Source organism: Anguilla anguilla, chromosome 14 (genome assembly GCF_013347855.1).
Source record: "Anguilla anguilla isolate fAngAng1 chromosome 14, fAngAng1.pri, whole genome shotgun sequence".
In the NCBI taxonomy this organism is placed as follows: domain Eukaryota; kingdom Metazoa; phylum Chordata; class Actinopteri; order Anguilliformes; family Anguillidae; genus Anguilla; species Anguilla anguilla.
The window spans coordinates 31,987,880-31,999,209 of record NC_049214.1 but is presented as its reverse complement, the minus strand read 5'-3'; the positions used below and the strand labels follow the sequence as shown (position 1 = coordinate 31,999,209).

The 11,330-nt window shown below is 39.5% G+C and overlaps 1 protein-coding gene and 1 long non-coding RNA gene across 3 annotated transcripts in view; both read right to left on the bottom strand.

Annotated features, from left to right (window-relative positions):
• LOC118213033 overlaps nt 1–11,330 on the bottom strand; it is a 199,754-nt gene that overhangs the window by 142,554 nt on the left and 45,870 nt on the right. The window lies entirely within an intron of this gene.
• LOC118213383 lies at nt 834–6,292 on the bottom strand. 2 transcript variants are annotated; one of them, XR_004762402.1, is made up of 5 exons: nt 6,200–6,292; nt 4,706–4,789; nt 3,948–4,040; nt 2,916–3,613; nt 834–1,724 (listed from the first exon to the last, which is right to left on the bottom strand). It is a non-coding gene; the product is annotated as an uncharacterized LOC118213383 (long non-coding RNA). The 2 variants fall into 2 exon arrangements; XR_004762401.1 differs by having other exon boundaries at nt 3,948–4,789.

The window sequence follows — 11,330 nt, the reverse complement described above, 5'->3', positions numbered from 1 at the left end:
AACAGCACACACTGGGAACACCTCTTGATGTTCCTGAGCCAATTCATCAGGAATTACTTCTGGGGTAGCCAAAACATTACATTACAGGCATTTAGCAGACGCCCTCATCCACAGCGACTTACACAACATTTGACATTGAATTTTACATTGCATCCATTTATACAGCTGGACATATACTAAAGCAATGTAGGTTAAGTACCTTGCTCAAGGGTACAACGGGGGCGACATAGCTCTGGAGGTAAGACCGATTGTCTGGCAGTCGGAGGATTGCCGGTTCAAACCCCGCCCTCGGCGTGTCGAAGTGTCCTTGAGCAAGACACCTAACCCCTAACCCCTAACTGCTCTGGTGAATGAGAGGCATCAATTGTAAAGCGCTTTGGATAAAAGCGCTATATAAATGCAGTCCATTTACCATTTACAACGGCAGTATCCTACCCAGGAATCAAACCTACGACCTTTTAGGTTGCAAGACCAGTTCCTTATCCATTATACTACACTGCCGCCCAAAACACTGCTACCGGCTAAATCATTGCAAAGTATCAAGGCAACACCAGCAATGGGAATTTCATTGCACACACCTACAGCCACATTCCCTGAGACCAAATCTGACTAAATTGCAGCTGATAAGCCTCTGGAAATAGCTCAAGAGCCCTCAAGATGGCATTCTTAACAACGTCATAATTAGCACTTTGTTCAAGATTCACGGATGACTACACCTCCTTGTCCTTTCCAACAAAAGCACACTGCAAAAGTAGCATCCAGACATTGCTAAACCAACCTAAATTGGTGATCACCCTCTCAAAGTGCAGGAAAAACTTCAAAATCCTTTCTAACAAAAAGGAGGAATTGTTTTAATATGCCTACCAACATCAAACCCTGAGGGAGATTAAAAACCATAGAAGGCAGAGAGCTTGAGGTCCTAGAATCATGTTTTAGCTGGAGTTCTTTCAGCCCTAGTTCATGCTCCAACTGTTTCCTTCAAGCTAACTTCCTGCTTTTCAAGAGCCTTTTTTCTCAACTCAATCTCAGTTTGAGAGGTGGGGAAAATTTGGCATTACTGCAGGAGGTTCCTCCACTCTAAGCTCAAGAATACCTTTGCCCTCAAGGCTATTCTTGTTCACAATGTAAAAGACACTTCTCCACTTCTTGTGAGTTCAACCTGGTAATGATCAGCAAGTTTCAATAGCTACTCCTTTGTAAACAGTTCCAACAGCTCTTCAGAAGGGTCACCAATAAAGTCCTCAATACTGACTGCAGTCTTTGGTTATCTAGAAATACAACCCCATATTAAATTCCAAGTCAAAAGCAACATTTAAAAAAAAAACAGAAATGGCCAAACTCCCCAATGATACAACAGCACCACTTGCTGCTTCAAAAGGAATTGTGCTTGCCCAAATTGCCAAAACAAAAGACTACCAAGATACCTATGCATCACACATACAATAGCAAGCAACAGCTAATATGTCCTTCACACGCTCTTCCAGCATCCTCCTGGTAGAGAGAGAGAGTGGTGCAGGACAAGCTTTTTTAAAGAGCTTTTACCAGGTGTTTCTGAGCAACAATCACAGCTGATTGGCACACCCACATAGGCACACCTCAAACCTGAAACTAAGCAGATTAAGTAAGACAAGCCTTTCATGGACACAACATAACAGTACACATAATCTGGCTCTTGTAGACAACAAAAGGATCCTTTACATGTCATTGGGACTGTCATCTGTTCCCTGTAAAACCACAGAGATAAAAATCAGAATTTATTACACAACAACTTAGATGCTGAAAATAAGTGTTGTAGATAAACAGGATGACAGTATGTGAGTATAGTGTCAACTCATCCCAACCAAGAATTAGAGTTCAGACTGATGTGAATCAGTCCCACTGAGAAACAGTATGCTGGACAGTAAAATGTCCTGTGTTAATTCAACTCTAACAGGCTCCATTATTAGTGTGTAAATAATTAGGCTTAATTTGGGATGAAGTAAAAAATATTCCCCCACATCAATTCTGCTTTATGTGCATGTGTGTAATATACAGTGCACTACAGAATTATTTATACCATTGATAATGAACAAAAAGTATGTGTAAAATAAATAATACAAGTACTGAGATTTATTTTAACTGTATATTTTTGCTGAATATTTTCAACTTTTTGTGGTTTAACTGAATCCACCAACACTATTCTCAAATTTCAAATTTATTTCCTAAGAAATAAGAGCTGAGTATGGAACAATAACACCAAGTCTGTGTGCTATATTTCCCAGTATGCTTTGCAAATTCATCATCTTCAGTATGTTTCTATACCACAAACTGCAATAGAGTGTTACAGTGATTATGTATTTTTGTAGGCCAACTCGGGAGTTACTTCCGCCATGGGTTCCCTCGGCAAATTTCCAATTAATTCTTCCCATAGGCTTTTTGTTTTTTATTGAAAATAAGGTCTGTGCTTAATGTATGTCGAAGAGACTTTCACGTTTTGTTCTACGAGATAAATTACACCCATTAATATCTCAACCGTGAATTTAGAAGCCGTTATGTGCTTTAAAAAAAAAGTTTCGAACAAGTTATGATGAAACGGTTGTCGTGTGCAGGAAGGCTATTATGGTAATTTGAATGGCAGTTGCCAGAAAGTGACCATTGTTGTAGTTTCAATACAGCAACTTACCTTTAAAATGGGGTTAATGGGTTTAATTTATCTCATAGAACAAAATGTGGAGCTCTCTTGGGCTTACGTTCACCACAGACCTTATTTTCGGCAAAGAACTAAATCCCTATGGGAAAAATACATTGGAAATCTGACGAGGGAACCCATGGCTCAAAAAAGCAAACTTACTTCCGGGTTTTAGGACTACAAACTAGAACATTATATTTGCCATCTTGAGGACTGCAGGAATCCTCTCGTGGACATACTGACTCACCTGTCTATGTGCTCTGCTCAGGTGGAGAGAGAGAGGTACCATCTCTTGAAGTTCGTGTGGTGTCTACAAAGAGAAATGACAGTGAAATTATACATGAAATACATCAATTATATGTGAGAATGTTGCACTATATGAATATTCAAAGAGATGCACACATATACACTGATTCAAGTTTGTCGCTTTTGTTTTGTATTAATTTGAAAACCATAAATTACTTCAAAAACTGGCAGTGCAGATAAAACCTGAAATTTTTGCTCTTCTGGCTTGTTCTCGCAATACATTTTCCCTCTGGTGGTAATGTTTATTTTTACAACATTTATGTTTACAACATTCCCCCACCAACAACATGTACAGTATGTGACTGCTTCCCTAGCAAATTAAAACTATGACTTAACACTACACACCAAATTTTGCTCATATGAATGCAGCACAGACCTACATTCCAGAAATTAACAAAGATGGTCAACATTTAGCTAAATACGACAATATTGCATTAACACATGCATAATGTTCTTTTCAGTTTGAAGGAATTATGTGATATGTGAGTGGCAGGCATATTTGAAATGTACCAAACGTTAGCAATATTTCCAAAGGATACTTACAGTATGCATACATCTGTAAAACCAACCAAAAGGCCAAAAAGAAAAACTCAAGGGGGAAGACGATCAACCGAAGATCCACAGTTCGCTCCCCTTTTTCTGAAAGTAAATATGTGTTTACAAAAACCGTTAGAGAATCCCACAGTTTGGCCTTGCGATTTCCAGAGTTAGCACATTTCTCAGAGATGGTCACATTTAAAATTGGCTTTTAACACCTAAGAATGCACTGGTCTTCTTCTTTCGTGTCCTACGTCAGAATGTGCTTGCCCAATTCTTTACACTAAGCTGGGCCGAATGCACTGGTAGTACTAAATACGACACAAATTAGGCAGTAGGTTTTAATTTTAGATCAGGATATTTGACTTCTCACACAAACAGAATAATCAACACAGATGTTTGGATTGAGATATTTTAGTTTTTTTACTGTACTCACCTGCTTTCAGAATTACTTCTGTTGCTAGAGCAACTGAATTAATGACACTTAGGACAGCAGAACCAAACACATATACTAGGATATGAGGAACAGCTGAAAAGCAATGAGATCTGTTTTAGTAAGTGTGTAAATTTAAAGCAAAAATACTTGCCCTTCTTGATTTTCAGAGGGAGAATTGTTTTTTTACTATTACACACACCAATTCATTAAATGTTTATTTCATTTTGAATTATTTTTCTTTTACTAATTTTCCCCTACAACAACAGTGCCCAGCCTGGGAATTGAACCAGCGACCTTTGGGTTGCAAGACCAACCCCTTACCCATCATACTACACTACCGCCCTGGTATAATCCTGTGTGTTCCCCTGTGTCTTCTGCTCATCTGGTAGCCTCAGATCCCTTGCTATTGTTCTTTCACTCCTGTCCTAATACCAATTGTACAGACAGGCGCAGCCACTTCAAGGCCAGATGAGGTACTCAGGAGAGAGTTGCGTTTGATGATGAATGATTATCAACGTGATGAGAAGAAACTGATGAATACGTTCTATGGGTGTGACCAATGTGAGGGGTTACTGATTGTTGCCAATAAAAGACGAATGTATCAGGAAGATTACTCTGAGTTCTCTTGGACGGCCCATGAGATGCTCTCCGGTAAATAGATTGTCACTTATTGGACCCGCTGTTGACCTCTCATCCTTTGAGGTTCCTGAGTGTGTTCCTCAGGTGTTGGTCACCACATCAATTAAATGATACCGTACCTGGTAAATCACAACTGTGCCGAAAGGATGCTGCTGCAGTCAGGATGAAGAGGAATGCATATAAAAACATCAATGCTGGGCGGTCTGTGGTAACACACATATGAATTCATAAAAGTTTTGAGCGAAATATTTCATCTTTGAATGCTAAAATTTTAAACAAATGATTCCGTAATTTGAATTTCGATAGCTTTTATGGGACTGGATTACCATATAAGATGCCACAGTCCTGCCAGGAGCAATGATATAGTTAATAATAGAGAATAATGACATTTTAAAAATATGAGTATATAATGACATTACAACTTAGGTATCCCGGGACAGCACATTTGTGTTGGTAATATCATATATTTTAACAGACTGCAGTCTATGCAGTAATAATGGGGGTGAGATGTGTGGAGCAGTCTGTAGCATGGCCTAGTCTTGAGCCATGTACAAATCTCCCTGTGTGGTTGACGGTTAGATCCCCTGCCACAGCACCCCCTGAGCTGTTATCATCCACCCTCTGTCTGTTACTCTCACTGCTTTCTCCCTGTCTGACCAATTAAAAATATATGAAAGGAGGAAGGACTCCTTTCGGGAAAAAAATATGGGACTGTTCTAGTTGGTGGATGGACCCCTCGCGGTCTGGTATCTGTTAATGCATTGTTCTTATGCATGGATGGGTCCCACAGTCTGGTATCTGTTAAGGCACTGTTCTAGTGCATGGATGGGTCCCAAGATCTGGTATCTGTTAAGGCACTGTTCTAGTGCATGGATGGGTCCCACAGTCTGGTATCTGTTGAGGCACTGTTCTAGTGCATGGATGGGTCCCAAGATCTGGTATGTGTTCATGCACTGTTCTTGTGCGTGGATGGGCCCCTTGGTCTGGTATCTGTTAAGGCACTGTTCTAGTGCATGCATGGGCCCCATGGTCTGGTATCTGTTAAGGCACTGTTTTAGTGCATGGATGGGCCCCATGGTCTGGTATCTGTTAAAGCACTGTTCTTGTGAGTGGATGGGCCTGGGACTGAAGCCCGACTCTGTTGGTAGCCCATCAAGGTGATGCATAATTGGCAGGAGCATCGCCCAAATTTTGGGAAGTGTTCCGTCAGCCAGGTTCCATATTGCACCCCACTGACCCCTGCTGGTAGATTGGAAACGTATGGTCTGCTTACTAAAGCTACAGATGAAGTGTCTTCCTCTAACTCATGTCTGTGTGGAGCTTCGTTTTTGGGCTGCAATGTGGGGAAAAAGGAGAGAGTGACTGCGTGCTTCATAGGTGAGCATGCGCATGTCTACACTCTCTCATATCGGCTGCGTAGATGTAATATAATAATGTATAATAATAAATTAATGTTAAGTGATTTCCCCAGTACTTCTTCCAGTCTCATACACATATGCCCGTTATGAAAAAAAAAAAGAAAGCCATTATGCACAAAACATAGGAACTTAATCAATAAAGTAGGCCAAAACTGATTCATCCAAAATCAATGTCAAAAGTACCAAATTCCATACCTTTATCCTTCTCTGAAAGGACATCCAGATAGTGAAAGCAGACTGTAATTTCGGAAATTAAGCAAAGCACCAGCAGGACTTTCCAATATAAACCTGAAAGAAAATGTGCTACCATTAAGTCAGAAAATTCATGTTATATTTACTCAACATATTATATTGTTCTGGCTGTGAATGATGGTATAAACAGCTTTAACAAATGTTTTGCTACAAAAGCCCTTCTCAATCACAATATTTGTAGCTAAGTTATACTTACCTCCATATATATTTTTTTTTTTACACACAGACAGTATTAGAACTCCAAAACAACTTATAACAACGCCCAGAACCAACCCTGAAAAACAGAGAGGTACACAACAAAGACATTGATATACACTGCTACTGGTGATTCTTTTGCATTTTATATATATGCATTTTTTTAAAATATTAGTAATATACTTTAATGATTATTAGTGTTGATAATAAAAATCATGTAAGTGCACTAAGAAAATCATGCCCATACACCAGATGTAATGTTTATTTTAAAATTTAAACCACGAAAGATAGCTGATCTATTTTGAAATAAGCTTGGTTTCAATATTAATGCAAACCATAACCTACCAATTATAAATCTTACAAAATAATTTGGAGTTTAGATTTTCTGCAGAAGAAAGTGCTTTTGATGAATAGCAACCTTCCTTTTCAATTTAAGGTACTATCAGACTTGTTTGTGACATAGATCTTAACGACTTAGATGAAGTTATTTTATTGCAGTTAACAGATTTTTGCTGTCTGGCATTTAATAAACATAACATGGACACATGGATTATCAACACAATAATTAAAGCCCATTTATATTAAGATTATAATCATTTGTATATTTGTGATAGGGAAATTTTAAAAAACAGTCTTCTTTTCATGTGTAGTTAATGATTAAAAAATGGAAATACAAATGTAAGCCAATTAATAAGATTTTAGCCCACATGTCCTGTGTGCTTTAGAATCTGCAGTAATCTTGGAATTCTGCAGTATTCTACATTTGTGGTTTCATTTTAGTCAGTAGCCAATTAAGGCCTTGAGGTGTGTGGATTATTTAGCCAATCAACTGGTGCTGAAACACACACAAAAAAAAAAACCGGCAGACACTAGCTGTCCAGCACTTTGATTTTAACTATATGAATGGTGGGATGTTATTTGGTCATTTTGATTAGCTATATGGGTGTGACAGCCACATATTTTCTGATCCTCATTTACACAAGTTTCTGTGCACTACCTGTATGTGCTTGGTATTGTTTAATATGGGTTATTTTACAGGGCAACTTACCCATTGAAAAAAAAATTGCATCATGCGTGACAATCAGAAAGGCTCCTTCAAAACAAGTGGCAATGTTTAGCCACAGAAACACAGCGAATGACTGTGTAGTTATCTGTGGTACAGCCTTTAACACTGTAAGTATAGAAAAGGACAATGTTTGAGTTATTTGGTTACTAATGCATGTGGACACACATTCATATGAAAAGTTTCAATGGACACTTCGAAACATTCTTACTGCAGTATGTATTTATACATGAAATGCATGTGTGTGTTGACATCTCAGTGAAACAGTGATATTTTGATTTTTAAATGTTGTTCAAAGTCCATACGATATTATAGTATTAGCTGTTACTAAGTAAGAAAGCTGCCTGTTCTCTGTCCCTCTCCCCTCCACATACAAACTGCGCATACAATCTGTGATGACCCCGTACTCTGCTGCCCGTGCTGCTTGTTTTGGTGTTTGCTCACAGGTGCCTGAATCGCGGAGCAGGGGGTCATTTGTGCAATTGGGAGCACCTGTGTCCAGGGCTCGCAGAGATATTAAGATGCTGAACATTTTAATAAGAACATTGACTCTTGGAACCACTGGATTCAGAAAATAAACATATTTTACTTAATCCTCACATCCCCGTCAGCACAATTCCATAATGCTGTAATACATCCCACTGGACATCTGCAGGCAAACACTGATTGTATGCACAATGTATGTGTCAGGAGGTAGCCTGACGGCTGTGCCTGATTCACTGGGGGATTGATTATTGGAGTCTGGGTGCACATTCAGATCGGGGCCTAAGCCGATTCGCCGGTCGCGGGAGTTGGGGGCGTGGCGCAGCTGTTTTGTGTTTGGTCCTAACAGCCTTGCAGGGATAAGAAGGCAGGTGAGAGGGAGAACACGAGAGACGCCGGGGAGGGTGTTTGGTTCCTCGGAAGAGGATTTTTCCTTTTTTCTTTTCTTTAAGTTAGTTTAGTTTAGTTTAGTTTAGTTTAGTTTAGTTTAGTTTAGTTTAGTTTAGTTTAGTTTAGTTTAGTTTAGTTTAGTTTAGTTTAGTTTAGTTTAGTTTAGTTTAGTTTAGTTTAGTTTAGTTTAGTTTAGTTTAGTTTAGTTTAGTTTAGTTTAGTTTAGTTTAGTTTAGTTTAGTTTAGTTTAGTTTAGTTTAGTTTAGTTTAGTTTAGTTTAGTTTAGTTTAGTTTAGTTTAGTTTAGTTTAGTTTAGTTTAGTTTAGTTTAGTTTAGTTTAGTTTAGTTTAGTTTAGTTTAGTTTAGTTTAGTTTAGTTTAGTTTAGTTTAGTTTAGTTTAGTTTAGTTTAGTTTAGTTTAGTTTAGTTTAGTTTAGTTTAGTTTAGTTTAGTTTAGTTTAGTTTAGTTTAGTTTAGTTTAGTTTAGTTTAGTTTAGTTTAGTTTAGTTTAGTTTAGTTTAGTTTAGTTTAGTTTAGTTTAGTTTAGTTTAGTTTAGTTTAGTTTAGTTTAGTTTAGTTTAGTTTAGTTTAGTTTAGTTTAGTTTAGTTGGGTTTCTGTTTCTTTGGTTATTATTATTTCTGTTTCTCTTTGTTTGAGCTGTCTCCCGTCCTTGGTGGTGGGCTGGCGGTCCCGGACGCTGCACTGGTGCCACAAGGAGCGAGCTGCGCCCAGACCAAGCGGAAAACGTGGTGGGATCCGGGGAGGAGCGGCACTGTGCAGAGCCGGACTGGTCCTGTGGCAAGGACACTGCGCTACGTCAGCCAGGACCAACGCCACGAGGGGAGACTCTGGACAAGCCCTGACGAGGGCGGAGGAACAGTGAGTCTCCCACTCCGAGACTGTAAAGCGCGGACCAGGACCGGAACCGGCGCCGACTCACTCTCCAGCTACAGGGCGCAGCAGGGACTGCGTGGTAACCAGTGGAACTTCAAGAACCTACAGCGGACGGCAGAGTGGGCCGGGGCACCACCCAGCAGCCTAGAGACTGACGTGGACAGTGGGAGACAGCAGACCTTTGGGGGTTTGATTTATTTTTCTTTTTTCTTTTTTTTTTTGGATGTAGAGTGGCCCAGCAGTGAGGTGTGGGCCAACTACATCCTTTCTTTGATTTGGATGATTGTTTGTGGTGTGCGTGTGGGAGTGAGAGGTGTGAGTGTGTGAGACCCCGCCTGTGTTAGTGGCTCCCCCCGTGAGACGGCAGGGTGAGGTCTCCCCCCTCCGGCAGCGGGGCTGAGGCGCAGGGGGGCCATAGTGGGTACACTGTTTTTTTGCTGAGTGTGGGCACGTGTGAGGGGAACCCCAGCGGCATAAGTGTGTGGTGTGTGAGGGGTGTTGCTCTTACCTGCGTCGGGGGCTCCGTGGAAGGGAGGGGGAGGGCCAGAGTGGAAGTGTTCGAGGAAGCCGGGGGGAAGAAGGAAGGACGGGGTTGGTGCGAGATTGTGGCGTGCTCTGTTTTATGAATTAAATGTTAAATAAAAGTTTCCCTTACCTGCCTTGTCCTGATCTCCTGGTGGTGGGTGGGTTCCGGAAAAAAAAAAGAAGCATTGTTAGGTGGCCGGAGGCAGCGCGGGGCTGCTCCTGACCCCCGACATGTGTAACATGTATTTTGCTATATTGTTAAATATAGTCTTACCTGAAGAATAAACTGCCAATAAACTGCACAATAAGACAAATCCGAAGTAGACTCCAGAAGCAACTTTTCTTCCTACACTTGGAGCATCGTATATCAAAACATTCTGGAGAAGAACTGATTGGAAGAGAAGTGAGCGACAATTAAATCATGCATAGGACACAAAGAAAATTAAAACAAAGGATAATGAAAAAATGTTTATCCAGTATGTTATTCATTGTGCAGTCAAATACACTACATGGCCAAAAATATGAACACCGGACATCCAATATCTCACTATGTTAAATGTCTGGGCAGGACATACCAGAATAAAGCAGAATAAAGTGGAAGCCAGGGAGATTTAATTGTTGCCTGATCTAGTGCCTTCTAGTAGCTCACAAACACTCCGTAATAGCCTAAGCTGTCCCTACAAAAAGATCTCAAAATATTCATTTTAATATTTAATGTCACCATAATCCTCACGAGGAGAGAGATTTAATTTACCTAATTTACCTATAACCTTACAAATAAGTGTTGTACTGTAGATTGATCTGAACTCATAATATACTAAAGAGACAAAATCAGTACTGCTTGGATCCTGCATGATCATTAAGTATGAATAGGGGGTGTCCCACCCTCTCTGTCAGTAGATAAAATGTGTGTCTTTCTTTAGGAGTTCAGTTTTTAACAGTTAGTTGGAAGTAGGCATCTGAGTCCTGCATCTAGGTTAGGCATTTTACATTTCATCTCTGGTTTTTTTATTTTGCTCTTGGCACAATCCTGGGGTTACCATAGGAGAAACAGCTCTGGTTCGGTATTCCTTTCATTTCTTGTGTGACTGTAACCTGTCTGTCTGCTACATTTATACATTTTTTTTTTTTTTTGCATGATTTTATTTTTGTTTCATTATGAACACACAACATGACTTCTTATCCATGTATCACACACAAAACATCCTAACATAAATACAAAATTCCATACACACCAAGCATTACTAGACTTACATCAAAACATACAAATCCACATAATTGCTCAGTCCTACATATTTACTATATTTCCAAATCATACCCCTTATTCATTTTAACAACTTAGCTATCCATTACCTTTTCACACAGCCTCTTTCGCAAATTGACACATTATCCGTTTCATTTTTATCACTCCTCCAAAAAAAAAAAACAAACAAAACCAAAACAAAAAAAACAAAAGCACCCTCCTAAGCATTTACCTACTATAACTATGAATGCCCCTTAACTACTACCTTCATTATCCCATCC